At 44.8% G+C, this 19,846-nt stretch overlaps 1 long non-coding RNA gene across 1 annotated transcript in view; it reads left to right on the top strand.

Annotated features, from left to right (window-relative positions):
• LOC144785560 (uncharacterized) overlaps positions 1–16,187 on the top strand; it is a 119,958-nt gene extending 103,771 nt beyond the window's left edge. The window contains exon 4 of the long non-coding RNA XR_013601962.1: positions 14,007–16,187. This is a non-coding gene — a long non-coding RNA (uncharacterized LOC144785560). The remainder of the gene's footprint in view (positions 1–14,006) is intronic.
• Positions 16,188–19,846: the final 3,659 nt, after the last annotated feature.

The following is a 19,846-nucleotide window of genomic DNA, read 5'->3' as shown; positions in this document are numbered from 1 at the left end:
ACACTACCTTTATGTAAGAATATGTTGTTAGATAATCTCACTCGACCATTTGGGAGTTCAGAGGCCGCATGAGATGAACTCAAAGAAATGATTGTTTCTGCATAATTAAAATTGGAGTAATATTTCCTTAACTACGGTCGAACTAACGTTGGTTGGTAAACAATGGGACACCCTAATGAGAACAAAACTGATAAAATCTGGCCAAATATAATAATAATAACTAACTTTTAACAAATTCATCAGAGTCAACCAATTCTATTACTTTTTGTGTCGCACTATACGCCCATCAAGAATACATCCTAGAAGAAAGGAGTAGTGCTAGACCATTCCAGGGAAACAATCTTTTGTAGTAATGGCATCTATAAAACAGAGATCCCTCGATTGATATTTTCTACCTCTGGGCTATGATTTCCTAGTAAAATTCTTTGTGCAGTTTCTAAAACAAACCTTGGTCTGAATCACATTGTAGGCATAGAAACCCCACCATTTCTGTTTCCTTTTTTTCGGTTATGTGGCTGCCTAACTTTCTTTATTTGCATATGTTGACTGTGACAAATTGGGTTGTTCTATGGGGGTATGAACCCTTCTTAAGCAACAGTAACAATCCTTATCAGAGTGAACCACAAAAGTCACAAAATTGACGTGTGTTAAACCTCTGGTAGCTTGAAACAAAACTTGACATGCTAAACTTAGGGGCAGTGTTTCAAGAGGTTCTACAGTACACAAATAGTTATAAAGTGAAAACATAACACAAGAAAATCTCACACCAATTTAGAGAAAATGGAATACAACATAATAAATAAAATGACACCAAAAGGACCAAAAAACAAACAGCATGGAAATATGCATTTTGAAGGATTTGGGTAAAATTAACACCAAAACGTGCAAAATGCCAACTGAGGGCATCTGGTTGCGCTGGACCGGGAAAAAATTCACATGTTCAGGCCGACAGCAATGGAGCGCAGGCCAGGCATAGGGACACGTTTGTCCCACTGAGGTCTGCATGGCTTTGATTTGCAGTTATTCCCATTGCTTTGTGCCAGATTTGGTGGAACCTTCAGCTAGGCTGATACAGCACCTTAAACTCCTCTTCCAAGAGTCCAGGAATGGACCGGCAATACTTGGGGGGCCAGTACTTACTGTGTGAGATTCTCACTGCTTGAGGCAGCCCAACACTTCCGGGCTCGGCAGGAAGCAGGTCAGCGCTCTAGTTGCTCTGTCCTGCCACTGCGCCCCTCCTTGCACTATAAAGATAGGGGATGCAGCGGACGTGCAGCGGACGCGTGCAGCGGGCATGCCAATGGTGCGTCGAAGGCAAGCCAAAGGCGAGCCCGTCTGCGCCCGTCCGCGACCTGACTCGGGCCAGGGCCAGAACCCCTGTTAGTGGCAATCAAAACGTCTCAGGTAGAGTTGTGTATTCAAGAGAACAACTTTTGTATTTATGCCCCAAAATCCCTAAATGTTGTGAGCATTTATTACGGGCTGAGATGCTACCTCTTCAATGCCCTGAGTGCTCCTTCAAACTTCGCTCTCCTAACACAACGCGGAAAAAGGCAAGCGTCAAAATGATGTTGCTAAATTGCCGCTCATTGAAAAAACACACAATCGAAATCCACGATTTAATTGTGGACTGTCAACCCGATATGTTTTTTCTCACGGAAACGTGGTTAGACGACGCCTCATCCCCGGATACCCTTGATGCCACTCCAGAGGGATATTGTCTGCTCAGATTGGATCGAGTAGAACAGAGAGGGGGCGGAATCGCGATCATTCATAGGAAAGAGCTAACATGCACTCTAAAATCTGTTAAAATCATGAATTGTGAAGCCGGTGTTTTCACCCTAGTTATCTCCCCAAAACACACCATGAATGGTTACCTGATCTATCGCCCCCCGGGCCCGGCGGCCACCTTTAGTGAAAGCCTGATAGACGTGGTCACCCAATCGGCAGTACGATACAAACATCTTCTCCTTTTGGGTGATTTAAACCTACACTTTGAGAATGCCGAATGTACAGCGGCGCAAGCTCTTATGGGTGCATTGAATTCCTTGATGCTAGAATTGCAATCCAGATTACCCACACATCATCAGGGCCACCTGCTCGATCCTATATTCGCCAACTGTGAGGCTTTAACAGTGGCCCCCTCCTATGAGAATCTCATGGTCTGACCACAAACTTATCTCCTTTGAAATAGCTAGCAACCCTAACACAGCGAAAATGACCAAATCCCTGTCCTATAAACGCAGGAAATGGAAGAAATTCTCACAAGAAGCATACAGACTGGCCCTATTGGATAAACTGCCCCTTCGGAGTGATAGTCTGATAGAAGACTGGGCTGCTTATGAGGAGTGGATGGCTAAGGCACTCGATAAGGTGGCACCTTGGACCACTAAAGCTCCAGTGAGACGTATCAAAACAGCTCCCTGGTTTACTGAGGAACTTAAAATAGCCAAAGCTACTTGTAAAAAGTTGGAGCGCTGCTGGCGTAAAAATTATGACACAAGGAGTAAACACCTTTATAAAGTGGAGTTAAGCAAATATTCTAAAATGATTAAAGTAGCGAAGGGAAAGTTCTTTAGGGACAGAATCGCAAATGCGGAAAATCCAGCTAAAGAATCATTTGCTATTTATAAAGAAATCACTGTCCCGAATAGATTAACTGCCCAAGACACTTTCTCCGATGAACTGTGTAACTCCATCGCTGACCACTTCGTAAATAAAGTGGAATTAATACACGCCTCATTTACAAAAAAGATAGATGGGCCCTTGAGTCAGAATGAGAGAGATAGGAGCCTGGCTACATCCCTTTGCCTGAATTGTTTTAAAATTCCGGATAGGCATCTAACGCTTAGTATTGCTAAAAGTGTTCAGTCAGGTTCTCCTAATGATGCCGCCCCCCCAAAATGCTTCAGTGACATTCTTGACGAGGTGATAGACTACATCAGTCACCTGATTACTTTATCTTTCCGAGAATGTCTGGTACCAGAACCATGGAAAAGAGCACAGGTCATCCCCCTGAAAAAGAAACCAAACTTGCATGTGTCTCAACTCCAGAATCTCCGCCCCATTTCTCTGCTGCCTTTTTGCATGAAGGTTGCAGAAAAAATTGTTAGCCTGCAGCTTATGGACTACCTTGAGCAAGGTCAGTTCCTACACTCGACTCAATCGGGCTTTAGAGCTCAATATTCGACAGAAACGGCTATCCTCTATTCCACTGAACTATTGAGACAAATAGCAGACAAAGGTCAGACAGCAGCGTTGGTATTGTTAGATCTAAGCGCGGCGTTTGACACTGTGTCGCACTCCACGCTGCTGTCACGGCTATCAGAGATAGGAGTGGAAGGAGCAGCTTATAAGTGGCTAAAGTCATTTCTGGAGAATAGAAGCTTCCAAATCCACTGTCCACCATTTAAATCATCATCCAGACAGCTGAAGCATGGGGTTCCACAGGGCTCCAGCTTGAGCCCTACCTTATTCAACCTTTACATGGAACCCCTTGCCCGTATAGTGGAATCATTCGGTGTTGGAATCATCACTTACGCCGATGATACGCAACTGATGATCACACTTACCCAGGGACAGAGTGAGGCAGCTACCAACTTTTCCACCTGTCTTTCAGCAGTAGCAAGCTGGATGAATAACAACTGTCTACGTCTTAATGGGGACAAGACTGAGGTGTTACTGATTGGAAGAACTTCCTCGGTGTGGTCATCAGCTTGGTGGCCGGTAGAACTAGGTCAAACTCCTGTCCCCACAGAATCAGCTACGAACTTGGGAATCCTATTGGATGCAGAACTCTCGTTTGGAAAGCACATTGCAAAAGTAACCGGTAAATGTTACGCAATTCTTAAAACCATGCGTAAGGTACTTGACCTTTTACCCATTAGCTCTAGGAAATCCCTTATTCACACCTTAGTTACTCCTCACCTGGACTACGGCAATGCTCTTTTCATTGGCCTCACTCAGAAAGGCCTAAAGCAACTTCAAAGAGTTCAAAGCGCGGCTGCCCGCTTAGTCCTAAATCTTCCTCGGAGAGCATCTGGGAAGCAAGCTCTTGCAAAGTTACACTGGCTGCCCACCAAAGGGCGCATTCTTTTCAAAGCTATGTGATTCGCCCATCGAATTGCCCAAGGGAAAGGACCACCTTACCTAAAAAAGCTTCTTGCTATCCATCGCCCCAAACGTAATCTAAGGTCCTTGGGGAGCATGCTGTTCTCAGTGCCCCGCATCTTTAAAGCAAGAATGGGAGGCTGTTCATTTTGCTATCTGGTGGCCACTCACTGGAACAAACTCCCCTTAGAATTGCGTATGGAACCCTCCGAAAGGAGGTTTCGCCTGAGGCTAAAAACACATCTCTTCCTCAGTAGTTAGGAGACGGCGCTTAGCTGTCCAGTTTAATTGTTCTTGCGGTGGGCTTGTTTTTAGAATGGAATGTATCCACAGCGCGGGGACACACTGTCTTGAGTGTAACCATGCGCTTTATAAATGGTTTTATTATTAGTACTTACTCTGGCTGGGGCTAGGTGCAAGTTGAAGATTGTTGGAGCCTTTTTAGTCACACAGGCTCTGTTCAGGATGCCAATCATCTAGTCCTTGGAGTCACTCAGGTAGTTCTGAGTGCAAGCATAGAAACAGGTCTCAAGTATCATGGCAGTCCTCTATGGGCACAAGTCAGACTTCAGGCAACAGGGCAGTCTACTGAAGTACACAGCAGTCCACATACAGCAGGTCAGTCCTCAGCGTATTTCTGCAGGTCCAGATGTAAACGGAAGAGTTGGTCTCAGGGTCCTATTTTTACACCTAGTGCTTACTTTGAAGTTGGAGACTTTTCTGTAGTTTCCCCACACAGAAGTGTCTGGAATTTCCTGCCTTCCTACCCTGGTCCCAAGCTGTCGAGTGGCATAATGACCTAGTGTGAAGCCCTTTGTCCGTGTGCTGAGGTAGTGCCTTTAAAGTGCAAGAGCGGTAGGTGAGAATAACTGGACTCGATCTGGGTGCACCAGGTAAGTGATTTGATTCTTGGAAAATGGTGCAATTCTTGAACGGCACAAGCCGTGTCCTTGGACAGTCTCTGACTGTCTTGCTTGAACGGCACAAGCTGACCTAGTAAGTGTGTCCTAGTAAAGTCTGCAAACTGTCTTGTCTTGGACTTGGTGGGTCTGCAGACCCTTGCGGGACACAGTGCGCTTGTGAGCAGTCTACCGGGCCAACTGGTAATCTGGTAATTGGTTTCTTTGTGTAAATGACTGGGACTGTTCACAGGTATTCTGCCAGACCACTGGTAATTGGATTTGCTCTTGAAAAGGCTGGGGCTGAGGCCTGTCCTCTTAGACTGTCTTGGGTGCAGTTTACGAACTGCCTTGCTTGAACGACACGAGTCGACGGGCTGTGTCTTGGTGCGGATTAATATCAACTTGGTTTGTACTTGGTGGGTTTGCGGACCCTTGAAAAAGACACAGACTGTTCGTGAACAGTCTGCCAGGCCAACTGGAAATTTGGCCAGCGCTCAAAAAGGTAATTTGGTCTATGCGTGAAAAGGTCTGGGGCTAGAGCCTGTCTTCTTGAACTTGGTACATTCTCCGGACTCTCTTCTTGAACTTTGTAAGTCTCTGGGCTGTCTACTTGTGGTGATGCAGTCTTTGGACTGTGGTGTTTGAGTGCTATGAGGTGTGTGGTGCTTGTGAAATGCTTGTTTACGCAACTGTGCTCTTCATGTCGAGGTAAGGAGGCCTTGCCTCAGCAAGCTGTATTGTGTGTTTTTTTGTCTGACACAGTCTGAGGACCGACCGTCTTTGGGAAAAGTACTTGCAAGTTCCTTTGCCAGGCAAAATGATGAGTGAGGCCCCTTCTTGACTAGCTTAATTTGGTCTCTTTTTGTCATTGTGTTCTGCAGATGCCATTGGAAGGATGACACTTTAAATTTGGAAGAATAAAAAAAGAATACATACATAAATAGAAATATGGTTTGATCAGAAATACTAGCAAGAATGTACATTTGTTTTGACAGAGGAAGAGTGCAACATGAGAAAAGTGTAAGGAGGGGATGTGCATTTGACTTACAAACAGTGTTGTGATGATTCAGAGTAATGTAACTTTGTGCTCCACAGACAGGTATTCTAAAGATGCAGTAAGGAGAGGTGAAATACACGCTCATAAATCAGGAGCACTGAAAGTGCTCTCTCTCTCTATGAAAAAGGGGGAGAGGCAGGAGTTTTAGAAAGGGAACAGTGTGCTTGTATTTAGAGCTTTCCAGCTTCAGACACAAACTGCTAAGTGGGTGTGTTTCACTTGGATTTGACCACAATGGAACATGTATTTAATTTGGAAAAAGGGCTTCAAGCTCCGGGCTTTGAGTGTTTAGCTGACTAAAAAGGATTTTCAACGTTGAAAGACATGGCATGGGAATTCAGTTTGTGGCCGACCTTCTGTGTGATAAGGGAGGCATTTCCAGGGAGGGGGCTCAGTGTGCAGGGAGACTGAAAGCAGCAGACAAGAGGAGAGGTGCTGGGGAGAGAGAGTTCTGTGAAGACAGAAAAGGAATTCCTAAGGTGGGGGCCATCCTAGCTCCTCGCACAGACAGGCAGAGATGCACAGCTCAGAGCTACTTTCCTAAAGGACAGAAAGCCAACAAAGAATGTAAATTGGTTACAGCTTGAAAGCACAACACAGGAGCAAAAAGATTTGGTTTATGAGTTTTGTAACAGTGTGTATTTAGAGTTACCACAGCATTGTGGGAGAGAATGGCCTGATGCAAGTGGCATGAGATTATTTTTGCATTAGATTAATGTTTTCTGATCAGACTAGTGCACATGTAAAGTACATATTGGTTTGTTTTCAAGGAAAGCTGATAGATGGTATTCTGAAGGATGAAAGGTACTATAGTGCTGGAGCAGGAATGAAGCAAAAAAGAGTTTAAAGGAAAAGAATATGATGGTATAGAGATGGTTTGCACATAAATGTTTTCAGAGTCAGTTGTTTGCAGAGAAAGTAAGTGAGTTACAAGGTGTTGTTTCACAGGATGGAAGTAAAGGTATTTTAGTTTGTGCAAATTCAGGTATGGATGTTGCACTGCTTGAAAAAGTATCCTTTGCCATCTTTATAACAGATTTGAGCATTGGAGAAATATAAATTTAAACTTATTGCAGCAAATGGAAAGGTACAAACACAGAGAGAAATGCAGGTGCAAAATGTGCCAGTTCAGCAAATGCAAATGTCAGTTCAGAAACAGGTACCACTGACAGGAATTTTTCAAGCCCAGATGCTCCCACAAACCATGGAAAATGCAAAAATTAATTTAAAAATGAGAACACATTTCAACAGGTTGCGGTACTGGAAAATGAGAGTTTTAACACTAACAATTCTGTATTTGCCCAGTCCATTGTAAAGGAAAAAGTGGAAAGGCCAGACTTTGTTGTAGGAGTTTAAAAAAAAAGAGAAATCACAAACCCAATTTCAGAGAAGGTTGCAGCAGAAATAGGCTCATTTGAGAAAAAGTTGCCAATTTGTTGTTTGTGATACAGGCCTAGCAGGAAAATACATGTTTTGCAAATTAAACAGCACAGATTACTGTATACCTGATGATGTTAATTATCAAATTCCTGATTAAGATGCACATTTTAACCCCTTGACCGCGGCGAAAATTCCGCCGCGGTGCGGGTGATTTACGACGTGGGCGTGGTTCGGACGGCCCCCGGCCGTCCTCCGCACACGCCCACGCCCACCGTGAAGTCGGACGGCCGCCGGCCGTCCGACGCATGGAAGGGGTTAAAATGGCCCAGCCGGAGACAGCTGTAGCATAGTTTTCAGAAAAGTTAATTTGCAAAGGCTGTCCTTTTCTTTCTGCTGTTTTTATCCCTGTAGTGACGTTCAGGCTGTTATGGTTGTTACTGACAGCGGAAATATGAGGGTGTGAAACTGTCATTTAGATTTTAGTAGATAGGATTTGTGTTTTAAAAGAGGATTTTGATTGTTTATCGCAGATTCGTTTTTATTGTGTTTTTGCAATAGCGACTTGGTTGTGGATATTGGGAGTGATTGGTCTATATTATTTCCTTCTGTTATATATGAAACATATTGCAGTGCTATGTGTGTATTGGTGAGTGTTTCAGACGCATTAGTTTAGCACATGTTTTGTGCTCTCTCGCTCCAATCATTGGAATCTTTTATTGTGAATTTTTTATTTCAGTTGAGGCCTAATTGTGGTGAGCATGTGATAAGTTTAGTAGTGGTTGTTTTCCCTCGAGTTTTTTTTTTTGCAGAATGCCACCCATTTTGTGGGCAACAGGTGCTGTAGAGCTGGAATTCCTACAGATTTCATGAGCCTTGTTGTGTATAATTCTGGATTTGCTTGAGAAAACGTGCTGGTGTGGAGAAGGCTGGTACATTATTATAGTCCCACTTTTTCGATTGTGTTCAAAATATGTGACTGACTGTGTGCAGTTCAAAGGAAAAATACAAATCTGGCCCTTCAGTTGTCTACTACTCTGGCTACTTTTATGCTTTCTTCTGCTGCGCAACATTTTTCGGTCGCTGATCTAAAGCGCGTTCTTTGGTAGTATTGCTATATGATAGGCTCTTGTTTGGAATAACATTGGCTGGTAAGAGATCTAGGTACTGCTACACCTTTTAGGACCATGCATAAAGACAGAGCATCTATACAAAGTTAATAAATACAAGGATATTTTGCCACTGCAGATCAGTGTCACAGTGTAAGTGCTTTCTGTGTAAATAGATATTCTTCTAGGTTTCCCCTGGTTGTCATAGTGTTTTTATTACTAGATCCCTAGTGAGGTGCACTGATGGTGCCAGAGCTGCTAAATAAATAGCTAATAGTATGCTTGCAGGGTTTATTGTGCCACCCACATGGGTAGCCCAGAAAAGATGCCACAGGCCTGCCACCAGAGTGCCTGTGTGCAGTTTGTACGTAGGACACATCTATGGTAGGCCCAGGGTACACCCCTGGACAGGGTGTAGTGTTTGTGCAACATTGATTTGTGCTGGTGTGTTTGGCGTGTCCTGGTGCTGAAATGCCGCTATGTTTCCTTTTTCACCATTAAAGGGCTGTCCTGTTGAAAGGCCAGAATGGGGAATTCTTGTAACCTTTAACGAGTATATCCTTCATAGGGGTAAGATGGAGAATAGGAATGAGCTCAGAATATGATAGTATATCTATTGGTAAGTATGTTTAAAGTGTGTGCCTGCAACAAGCACTTTTAGAAAGTGGCTGTTTTCTTGTCCAGTTTATTTGTGTATTTCTGCCTGAATATGGATATGCTGTTTGGTCTCAATTTGATTGAAATTGAGAATGTGCATTTGGTATGGTGTATGTGTGTGGTGTTTTATCGTCTTACTGTGAGTGTTGCTACGAATACTTGCTTCATTGCTTTTGGGATGAGATGATCTGCTCATACCAAGTTCCCGAGGGGATGAGCAGGGGTTGTCTGAAGTGTGTAGTCCCCTTGTGTTGATTAGAAGGAAGGGTACCTCTTGCCTTTGCCAACTAAAGACACTCGTTTTTTTTAAATAGTTCTTATGTTTACTTTTGACTGACAGGGGAGGTTCTTTTCTGCAAAGAGGGGTAAGTATTTTCAACAGGAGGTCACCTGCTTAGGTCACCTACTGTCAAAGGGGGGAAGGAGACTAGCTCCTGGGCAAATTAAGTGCATTAACAATGCATGAGATGCATGACCTGCATGAATACGTCTTTTTGAGCAACTAACACACTGCGTTTTTCTTTGGCTTCTGTGCTTGGTACATGTATTTTTGTATCCTGTTTGTGTCGTGCATACGCAAGACGTCTGTGCGTTTTACGGCTGTACATTTTCCTTGACTTATGTGCTTATTATGTGTACTGTTGTGTGCTGTTCTGCGTGGTAAGTATTCAAGACAGCTTGTTGTTGTACGCTTTCTCTCTCTTTTGAGCCTACCCGAGCTGTCTAGGAATGGTCATGCTGGTGGCCATTCCCATAAGCCAATCGGTTGGACTAGCTTTAGTCACTCATGATGCTGTACACATGCCCTTGAATAAACAGACACATCACCTCACCAGTGCTTGTCTAATTGGTTATAAGACAACACTGTTCGCAAAAATTGTCATGATTAGAAAAAATTGTCACCTTGAAGTCAGCCATGTTACTGCCCCACCCTTCTGTAAATTGAATTGATGGAATAGGAATTGTAGTGGAAACGAAAGGACTAGTAGACCAGACAGTTTTCCCTTATTCGACTATATGTCAATGGCTTTCGTTTGAATGCCCAGGTGGGACCACGATTATTGCACATGTTACCGCAACCCTCTATTCATTTGTAGAGACATCACAAGTCCTTTATTAGTTAGTCTGAGCAACAGGGTTGTAACATATGATGTGGGATAAAATATAAAATAAGAAATTTACAGAAAATGATTAAAATGAAAAAAGAATGTTTGTAGTAGGCCTATTGGGTGGGTACTGAAGTTAAGATGTCTAAGCTGAAAGTAATGCAAAAAGAACAATTGATGGACAGAATGCAAAACAATGTCATACATTCACCTCAGTACAGAGATGTGGGCCTAATTCCATAGTTTTTTTGTTCACCATGACATTCCAGTTTGGACCCAACCATACCAAATCAGTTTTAACCCTGCGCCCAATGGGAACAGTCCAGCCCGAACTGACAGGCCAGGTCCTCCCTGGACTGGAAACAAACATTCTAGGACCGGTTTTGGGCATTCAGCCCTCATAAGCCAGGATAACTTGACTCCAGTGGCATGGAGAGCAAGGGACCCACGTCTGGGCATACCCCTCCCACTTGGGGTGACAAATGCAAAATGAACAATTATTGGACAGAATGCAGAACAGTGTCATACATTCACCCCAGTACTGAGATCTGGGCCTAAATCCACTGTTTTTTGCTCACCATGCCATTCCAGTTTTGACCCCGCCATGTGCAAATCAGTGTTGAGCCTGCACCCAATAGGAACAATCCAGCCGGAACTGCCAGGAAAAGTTCTCCCTGGACTGGAAACAAGTATCCTAGGACCAGTTTCGGGCTTTCAGCCCTTATCAGCGAGAATAGCTTGACTCCAGTGGCATGGAGAGCAAAAGACCCATGTCTGGGCTTTCCCATCCCACTCGAGGTGACAAATTTAAAAAGAACAATTGATGGACAGAATGCAGAACAATGTCATCCACTCCCCCCCAACACAGACATCTGGGCCTAAATCCATCGTTTTTTTTGCTCACCACGCCATTCCAGTTTGGACCCAGCCATGTGCAAATTAGTCTTGGGCCTGCGCCCAATAGGAACAGTCCAGCTCGAACTGCCAGGCCAGGTCCTCCCTGGACTGGAAACAAGCATCCTAGGACCAGTTTTGGGTTTTCAGCCCTCATCAGCCAGGATACCTTGAGTCCAGTGGCATGGAGAGCCTGGGACCCATGTCTGGGCATACCCCTTCTACTCGGGGTGACAAATGCAAGAAGAACAATTGATGGACAGAATGCAGAACAATGTCAAAAATTCACCCCAGTACAGTGATCTGGGCCTAAATCCATCTTTTTTTGCTTACCATGCCATTCCAGTTTGGACCGAGCTATATGCAAATCAGTCTTGACCCTGCGCCCAATGGGAACAGTGCAGCCCGAACAGCCGGGCCAGGTCTTCCCTGGACCGGAAACAAGCATTTTAAGACCGGTTTTGGGGTTTCGCCCTCATCAGCCAGGATAGTTTGACTCCAGTGGCATGGAGAGCAGGAACCGACGTTAGGCATACCAGTCCCACTTGGGGTGACAAATGCAAAAAGAACAATTGATGGGCAGAATGCAGAAGACTGTCATACATTCACCCCGTACAGAGATCTGAGCCTAAATCTATTGCTTTTTGCTCACCATTATATTCCAGTTCGGACCCGACCATATACAAATCAGTCTTGACCCTGCACCCAATGGGAAAAGTCCAGCCCAAACTGCCAGGCCAGGTCCTCCCAGGGATGGAAACAAGCATCCTAGGACTGGTTTTGGGCTTTCAGCCGTCATCAGCCAGGATTGCTTGACTCAAGTGGCTTGGAGAGCACAGGACCCACGTCTGGCCATACCCTTCCCACTCTGGGTGACAAATGCAAAAATAACATCTCCTTGTCTTTGCTTTGTTCACCCTAAGTTGGCAGGGTATGCCCAGACATGGGTCCCTTGCTCACTTTGCCACTGGATTCAAGCTAATATGGCTGAAGAGGGCTGTTAGCCTGAAACCGGTCCTAGGATGTTTGTTTCCGGTCCAGGAAAGACATGGCATGGCAGTTCGGGCTGGCCTGTGCCCAAGAGGCACAGGGTCAAGACTGATTTGCATATAGCTGTGTCTGAACTGGGGTGGCAAAGTGAGCTAAAGAATGATGATGGATTCAACCCAGATCTGCGACTGGGGTGAGTGTTTGAAAACGTCTCCTTGTGTTTGCTTTGTTTGCCCTAAAGTGGCAGGGTATGCCCAGATGTGGTTCCCTTGCTCACTTTACCACTGGATTCAAGCTAGCCTGGCTGGAGATGGCTTTTAGTCCGAAACCAGTACCAGGATGCTTGTTTCCGGTCCAGGTAAGACATGGCTTGGCAGTTCGGACTGGACTGTTCCCATGAGGCACAGGGTCAAGACTGATTTGCATATAGCTGTGTCTTAACTGGGTGGCAAAGTGAGCTAAAGAGTGATGATGGATTCAACCCAGATCTGTGACTGGGGTGAGTGTCTGGAAAGTTTCAGCCCTCTGTCCATCATCTCCTTGTGTTTTATTTGTTTGCCCTAATTGACAGGGTATGCCCAGATGTGGGTTACTTGCTCACTTTGCCACTGGATACAAGCTAGCCTGGCTGACGAGGGGTGTTTACCCTGAAACAGGTCCTAGGATTCTTGTTTTCGGTCCATGGAATACTTGGCTTGACAGTTTGGGCTGAACTGTTCTCATGAGACACATGGTCAAGAATGACTGGGGGTGAGTGTCTGAAAAGTTCACTGCTCCATCCATCATCTCCTTATGCTTGCTTTGTTCGCCCTAAGTTTGCAGGGTATGCCCAGACGTGGGTGCCTTGCTCACTTTGCCACTGGATTCAAGCTAGCCTGGCTGAAGAGGGCTGTTAGCCCGAAACTGGTCCCAGGATGCTTGTTTCTGGTCCAGGGAAGACATGGCATGGCAGTTCGGGCTGGACTGTACCCATGCGGCACAGGGTCAAGACTGATTTGCATATAGCCGTTTCTGAAATGGGGTGACAAAGTGAGGTAAAGAATGATGATAGATTCAACCCAGATCTGTGACTCGGGGTGAGTGTTCAGCACTCTGGCCATCATCTCCTTGTGATTGCTTTGTTCGCCCTGAGTTAAAAGTAAGGCACATTGTCCGAATGAGACATCGCCCAGCCTGTGTACTGTATGGAGCACATAATGCACAATACTAGGAAGGGTGCCTGTATGACCCCTGTAATTGCACACCATACCTTTTAGTGGTTAGCAGTTTGACGAGCATGTAGCTCTACAGGAGCTTGTTTGGAACAATAGGTTTTGCTGGAGAATTCATGTACTTGCTACATTATGCTTAATTTGTCAGTTATTTATACAATAAGGATCTCTGTTAAATTGACAGTTTAAGAATTTTCCTGCCATAACCATAACGTGAGAGCATGGTCACAAAATGCAATACTTATGTTGGCAAATACTAGAGGTGTCTGCAGACCTGCACAGCAGGGAAGGTTCACAAAGTAGAAGTTGTGTTGTGACCTCTATTTCTATTGAACACAAGTTTGCTAAGACAAGAAAAACGAAAGAGCCGTTGCTTTGAAATTCGCTTTTTGGGGTTCTTCAGATGAATATTGTAGGGTATACATAGACACAATAATTGAGAGTGTGTTCATATTGTTTTTTCATTTTTTCTCTCAGAGCTTAGTAAATGAATTAAGGACAACCGGGCTGCTTGGGATTGGGAGAGAAAAATTAATTGTGTAACGTTTTACCCTTGCCAGTTCTTCAAAAGTTTGTTTTATACTCGCTAATAGGTCCAGGACGCTCATCAATCACAGGGAGAGATAGAGAGAGGGGTCGGACGTGCCTGGCTGCTTATTATGGAACATCCATGAATATGACTGGGGAAGAGCTATAGAGCAAAGAAGTGCTGGACGACACAGTACCACTGGAAAAAAAGAAGAGAGAGAGAGGGGCGATCCAGGAGCCCCAGCCCGTTGGTCCACCTGTGCATGAGTTCCAGCCCATTGAGCCTAGTCGGTGGGCTCACCTGTGTTTGAGTCTCTGACCCTTGGTCCATCTTGAGTCTGACACGCCCTTCTTCCTTTGACCCCCTTTTGTGTAAGGTACAATGTCCGCCTGACGGAGGAACAGTACACCAAGTTAGAATAGGGTTAGTAGGGATGGACTTCATAGATGAAGAATAGGGTGCAGGTACCCTGTCTAATGTGCCAGCAATAGAGTAGAGGAAGAGAGTTTGGTACATTGATTGGTCATTCAATGAATGGGGCAGAGAGACTGTGATTCCAGAGAGAGAAATACCTTGCCCTGCAACGTGGGATCTGAATCCGAGCTGGACACACAGCTCCTCCGCCAGTGATCAATAGCGCCTATGTTAAATGAACAATAGGAGCATGCCAGTGATGGCTCATTGAAAGACACTGAAAAGAAGAGTTTTGCCCATCCTGTTCCCTGGTCACCAATTTTCTCTACCAATCACCATGTATCCGTTTGGTCACTCAATTGAAGTTCAAGCTGCATCCCTATTTGTTATTGTGCTAAGGATAGTACTAGGAACATCCTACTCCCTGAATGAGAAATATCCTGTGCATTCCGAAGTTCATACAACACCAGTTTCTCTGGTGACCATGTTTGTTACTTTGACTTCTCGCATTGGGGAGCCCAGTTTGTTTTTGTGTCCAGGAGTGGGGAAGAACATATGACTTCATTTACAGACCGAACATGACACTAGGCTTGTCTTAAATTCTGAATCATAATGTTCACTTCGCCCATGGATCACATGTTCATACTTAGCATTCAAGGGGTTGGTTTGCAAATGCTGCCTTTCTTTTCGTTTTTTCTCACTGTATTTGTTGCCTCTCTACATATCGCTCCTTCCATCAATTACAATGTAAGGGTATGTTACATGGAAAATGGGCCCTTGTAAGCATTGTTTACCAGCCTGTTGTGTCTGCTGTGTAGGTACCTTGACTGCTAAGCAAAGGATCTCTGTGCAATACAAATACTAAAGACCATGCTTCAGAAAGAGATAGAAGACTTGTTGAGAATTGGCATAGATCTATTTTAGCTCAATATGTCTTTTATAGTATCCCTGCTTCATAATAATGAAGATTTGTATAGTTTGATACAGCCTGACTATGACACAGTGTTGAAGAACATAGTAGTACGCCAAGGATATACACCTAGATCAGCTGAAAAGGAGGGTGCCTTACATCCAGAAGAGTATATGCATCTTGATATACCTGTGCTCTCTTGTTTCCCTTTGCGATTTGGGCGACCATGCATTTCCTTTCTCCCCACTTAGAATTGTAAAGACCCTGCCGGATAGCACTAAAGCTTTCAGCCACATATGCTAAAAGGAGGGTCTGTTAGTCTTGAAATCCCCCTTTCCCGTAATGCACTTGTTATGCCAGATTAGGTTAGCAATATGTGGCTAAATACACACTATTTGTATTTATACTGTGAATTTGCGTTATGCAACCCACTGAGTTATCCCTGCAGCATGTAGGCCTTCTATTAGCCAGTGTGACTCCATTTTGTATTTCGCAATCTATATTAGACTTTGACTGAGTGTGTATGTACTGCCTGCTTCAGCAGAAAGCTGCTGGGATGCATTTTCTCCTAAGGTTGGGCCTCACTGTACTAGTAGATATATTGTTTATACTTCTGCGTACCTTTCCCATGAGACAAGCCTGCTTCCACTGGTTCAGCTGCAGGCTCAAACAGAATGACCTTGACAGAGAGAGATAGTGTGTCTCCGGCCTCAGACTCTTAGCTCATCCTGTGTGTCCCCTCTTTGTCTCCCGCTGCCTTCTGTGGAAAGTTACTGGGTGGGTGTATCTTGTGCTCCTGCTGAAATGTATAATTGCTATTTCTATGCCTGGGAGGAACAGTCCCTCTCCGCTCATGTTAGGGAGCAGGTCATGACGGACACCTCTGCAGAGTATTGGTAATAAATGTTTGTTTTTATTCTCTACTGTTGGACTGACTCTTCATTTAGGAAGGCATAGCAGGTGGTTGTATATAGAACCCGTGGGGCCCTAGAGGGCCCCCTCCTTCAGCTATACAAGGCTGTTCAAGTTATATGTAAGAATCAGGAGAATTTAAGTGTATGGGTTATTCTTCTTAATAAGTAACATTTTTTCGTTATTCATTTTATTAACCTGTTTGTGAGCTAGGCTGTCAGATTTATGTCTTAAGATCTGTTTTGCAGTTGAGGAATTGCTGGCTAGACTGGTTGTTAACAACTCTCGTCTCTTGGTGTTGGGCAACTTTAACTTTTGGCCCTCTGACCCACGGAAGGATTCTCACTCCAAAGAATTCACTGACCTGCTCTGTAACATGAATCTTTCCCAGCATTTGCATTTACCCCTATTCATATTCACGGTCACATCTTGGACCAGGTCTGGTCAGTCAACTTACGTATTGCCACCCCCACCATTAGTCCATGCCACTGGTCCGATCATTTCTTTATTTCATTTTTTTTTTAACTTGCGGAGGCCAGTAAACTTTCGCTTCCCTCCAATACCTGGGCCCGAACTGGGGATGAGTGGACATACCACTTCTCTGCTCATCCCTCTCATCCTCATGTCCTAGCCTACTTGATCTTTCCCTCCACTCTCAGGCTACCGCAATCAATAACTGGCTTGCCTCGGCCAGCGATCAGCTGGCTCCTTTAAAACGCCTTAGGACCCGCCGCCTTCATGATGCCAACAGATGGTTTACCAGTGAACTAAAATCTAAAACGTTGGCTCTTAGGCAGGCTGAACTTCATTGGAGGCTCAGGTACTGCCCTATCTTAAAATCACTGTACCTCACGCTGTTACAGGACTACAAGAAATGCATTCTTCAGGCCAAATCGGATTATTTTACTTCAACATTTTTCTCTCAGCTAACAAGCCTGAAGGATTTTTTTCGATTGTTTACGATTTGTCCACCTCTGCCACAGTTACTCTCAAACCTTCCCCCTCTCAAGCCCTCTGTAACTCTCTCAACCAGTACTTTATTGACAAAATCAGTACTATTAAAGCCAACATTCCCCCTCCCTCTCCCAACTTTCGCTGTCCGGACCCTCCTGTTAACTCCGGCTGTCTGGATAAGTTTCCCCATATATCTAGGGAAAGTTTCCTTTCTTTACTTAACAAGGTTAAATCTGGTTCCCCCTTCGACAGCTGTCCTGCTCATATTCTAAAAGAGGTATTTTCTGTCTGCTCAGTCCCCCATCTTTTACTTCTTAACAACTCCCTCTCATCGGGGACGGTTCCCGACTTTTTCAAATCGGCCAAAATCATTCCCATCTTGAAGAAGGCGGGAGCCGATCCATTTACTCCCTGCAATTTTCGCCCCATTTCTTTGCTTCCGTTTTTGGGTAAAATCCTGGAGAGTCATGTGCCAGCGTGCATAAGCTCCTTCATTGAGAATACGCATTTCTTAGACCTCCATCAGGCAGGCTTTCGCCCGGCGCATTCCACAGAATCTGTCATTCTCTCTGTGTTGGATGAACTTAGATGCAGAGCCGATGCCAACTCCTTCCAGGCCTTGGTCCTTCTGGAACTGTCAGCTGCCTTTGACACGGTCGATCATACCATCTTGATCGACTGTGTCAAGGACGCGGGGCTTCGGGGTTCTCCCCTGGCTTGGATTTCCTCATTTTTGGAGAATCGTCTGCAGGCCGTCCAGTTGGCCCGCTCTTCTGCTGCTGCTCGTCTTATCACCTGCGGTGTTCCCCAAGGGTCCTCTCTTTCTCCTCTTCTTTGTAATCTGTACATTCTCCCTCTCCCTCTCATCTCTGCTCTTCAAAAACTGGATGTCACGGTGTTTAAATACGCCAATGACCTCCAACTTATTTTCGATATTTCTTCTTCTCCTTCTTCTGTTCTTAACTTTCAATCAGTTATGATTTTCATCAGTGACTGGATGAGTGCTAACCATCTTAAGCTCAACCCTGATAAGACCGAGCTTGTGCTCACTGGGGGTGTCTCCACTCCCTGGTCTTCCACTTTCTGGCCTTCCTCCCTTGGATTTCCACCTTTTCCCTCAGTTTCTGTCAAAAGTCTTGGCATCCGAGTTAGCAGTGATCTCTCAAGTTAGTGCGGTGTTATCATCCTGCTTTCTCAATTTACTTTTGTTTTATTTCTAACGTGGCATTGAAACTCATCTTGTTTGCCATAGTCATATCTCTTCTTGATTACGGCAATGCTCTGTATGCCGGTATTCCGGCATACGAGCTTCGCCGCCTCCAACTAATTCAGAACCAGGCTGCCAGATTAGTTTATAAATTCCCCAAACACCACCATGTTACTCCACTCTTAAAAGCATTACACTGGTTACCTCTCTCTGAACGTTCTTTTTTTAAACATGGCTGTTTGATCTTTAAAGCCTGAGCTGGCACTGCTCCTGCCTTCACAGCCCCTAAACTTAAGGTTTATACCCCCACCGTGACCTTCGGTCTTCTTCTAAACACCTTTTGTGCATCCCCCGTTGCAGAAGGAAGAAACATGGCGGCATGAGTTTCTCTTTTCTGGCCCCTTCCTTCTGGAATTCTTTACCCCTTTCCATCAGGAAATCTGCTTCTTATATGGACTTCCATAAGGAACTGAAGACCTTACTGTTCTTACGAGCTTTTGCCGAGTAGTCTACTTCTCTGCCCAGCGTACTTCCGTCTCCAGGGCCAATAAACTGTTTGGTCTACGAGCGCTTTATACATCCCTTAACTTTAACTTTAACTTTTGACTAGCTTAAAACATAGATCAGCAAGTATGTCCTATATATTTCATGCTATAGTAGGTGGGGGTTTTAATACCAAAATAGGAACCAATACTGTTTTCCCCCATCGGTCCAGTGGCAAGAGACGTTGTTCTGGATGCGGCTGGTTGCCAGTCAACGTCCCTGCTACCGTTTCCAACAAACCATCCATTAAGAGTAGCTGTTTTCTCTTGAACACCAGGTCATTAGGCAAACATGCCTTAGACCTTTACAACCTTTTGTCTGAGACTAAGCCCAGTTGTCTTTTTTTGACTGAAACGTGGTTGGGTGATTGTTCGGGCCCGGACATAGCCACTGCACTCCCTCCCAATTATGTAATCTTCAGGAGGGACAGGGTCAACGGAAGGGGGGGTGGAGTCGCGATAGTGGTGGACAAGTGTCTTACTTGTTCCATTATTCAAATCAATGACATTCATGGGTGTGAGGCCTTGGGGTTCTCTCTATCTTTATCTCCATATCAATCTTGCTCGGGGGTACTGATTTATAGACCCCCTGGCCCTATTGGCTCCTTTCACGAAGAGCTGCTTGCGGTGGTCTTGACACTTTGTTTAAAAACGGACCACTGCCTTCTCTTGGGGGACTTCAATATTCATATGGATTCGGGGCAGAATGTAGAATCTATTAAGATCTTTGACATTACATCCTCGCTGGGTCTTACTCCCTACCTTTCCGTCCCCACGCATAACAAAGGCCACACGCTTGAACACATTTTCTCCACTAGCCCAATCGATATTTCCACTCCAGTTCCGGTCTTGTGGTCAGACCACTATTTAGTGAACTTCCAGATTTGCCATTTTGACAAATCACCATCCATATGCACAGTCGCCTTCCTCAGCCTTCACGAGCCTACCATCGCGTTTCCTCTGAC

The sequence above is a fragment of the Lissotriton helveticus genome, chromosome 10 (assembly GCF_964261635.1).
Source record: "Lissotriton helveticus chromosome 10, aLisHel1.1, whole genome shotgun sequence".
Lineage (NCBI taxonomy): Eukaryota > Metazoa > Chordata > Amphibia > Caudata > Salamandridae > Lissotriton > Lissotriton helveticus.
This window is presented reverse-complemented; position numbering and strand designations above follow the sequence as displayed.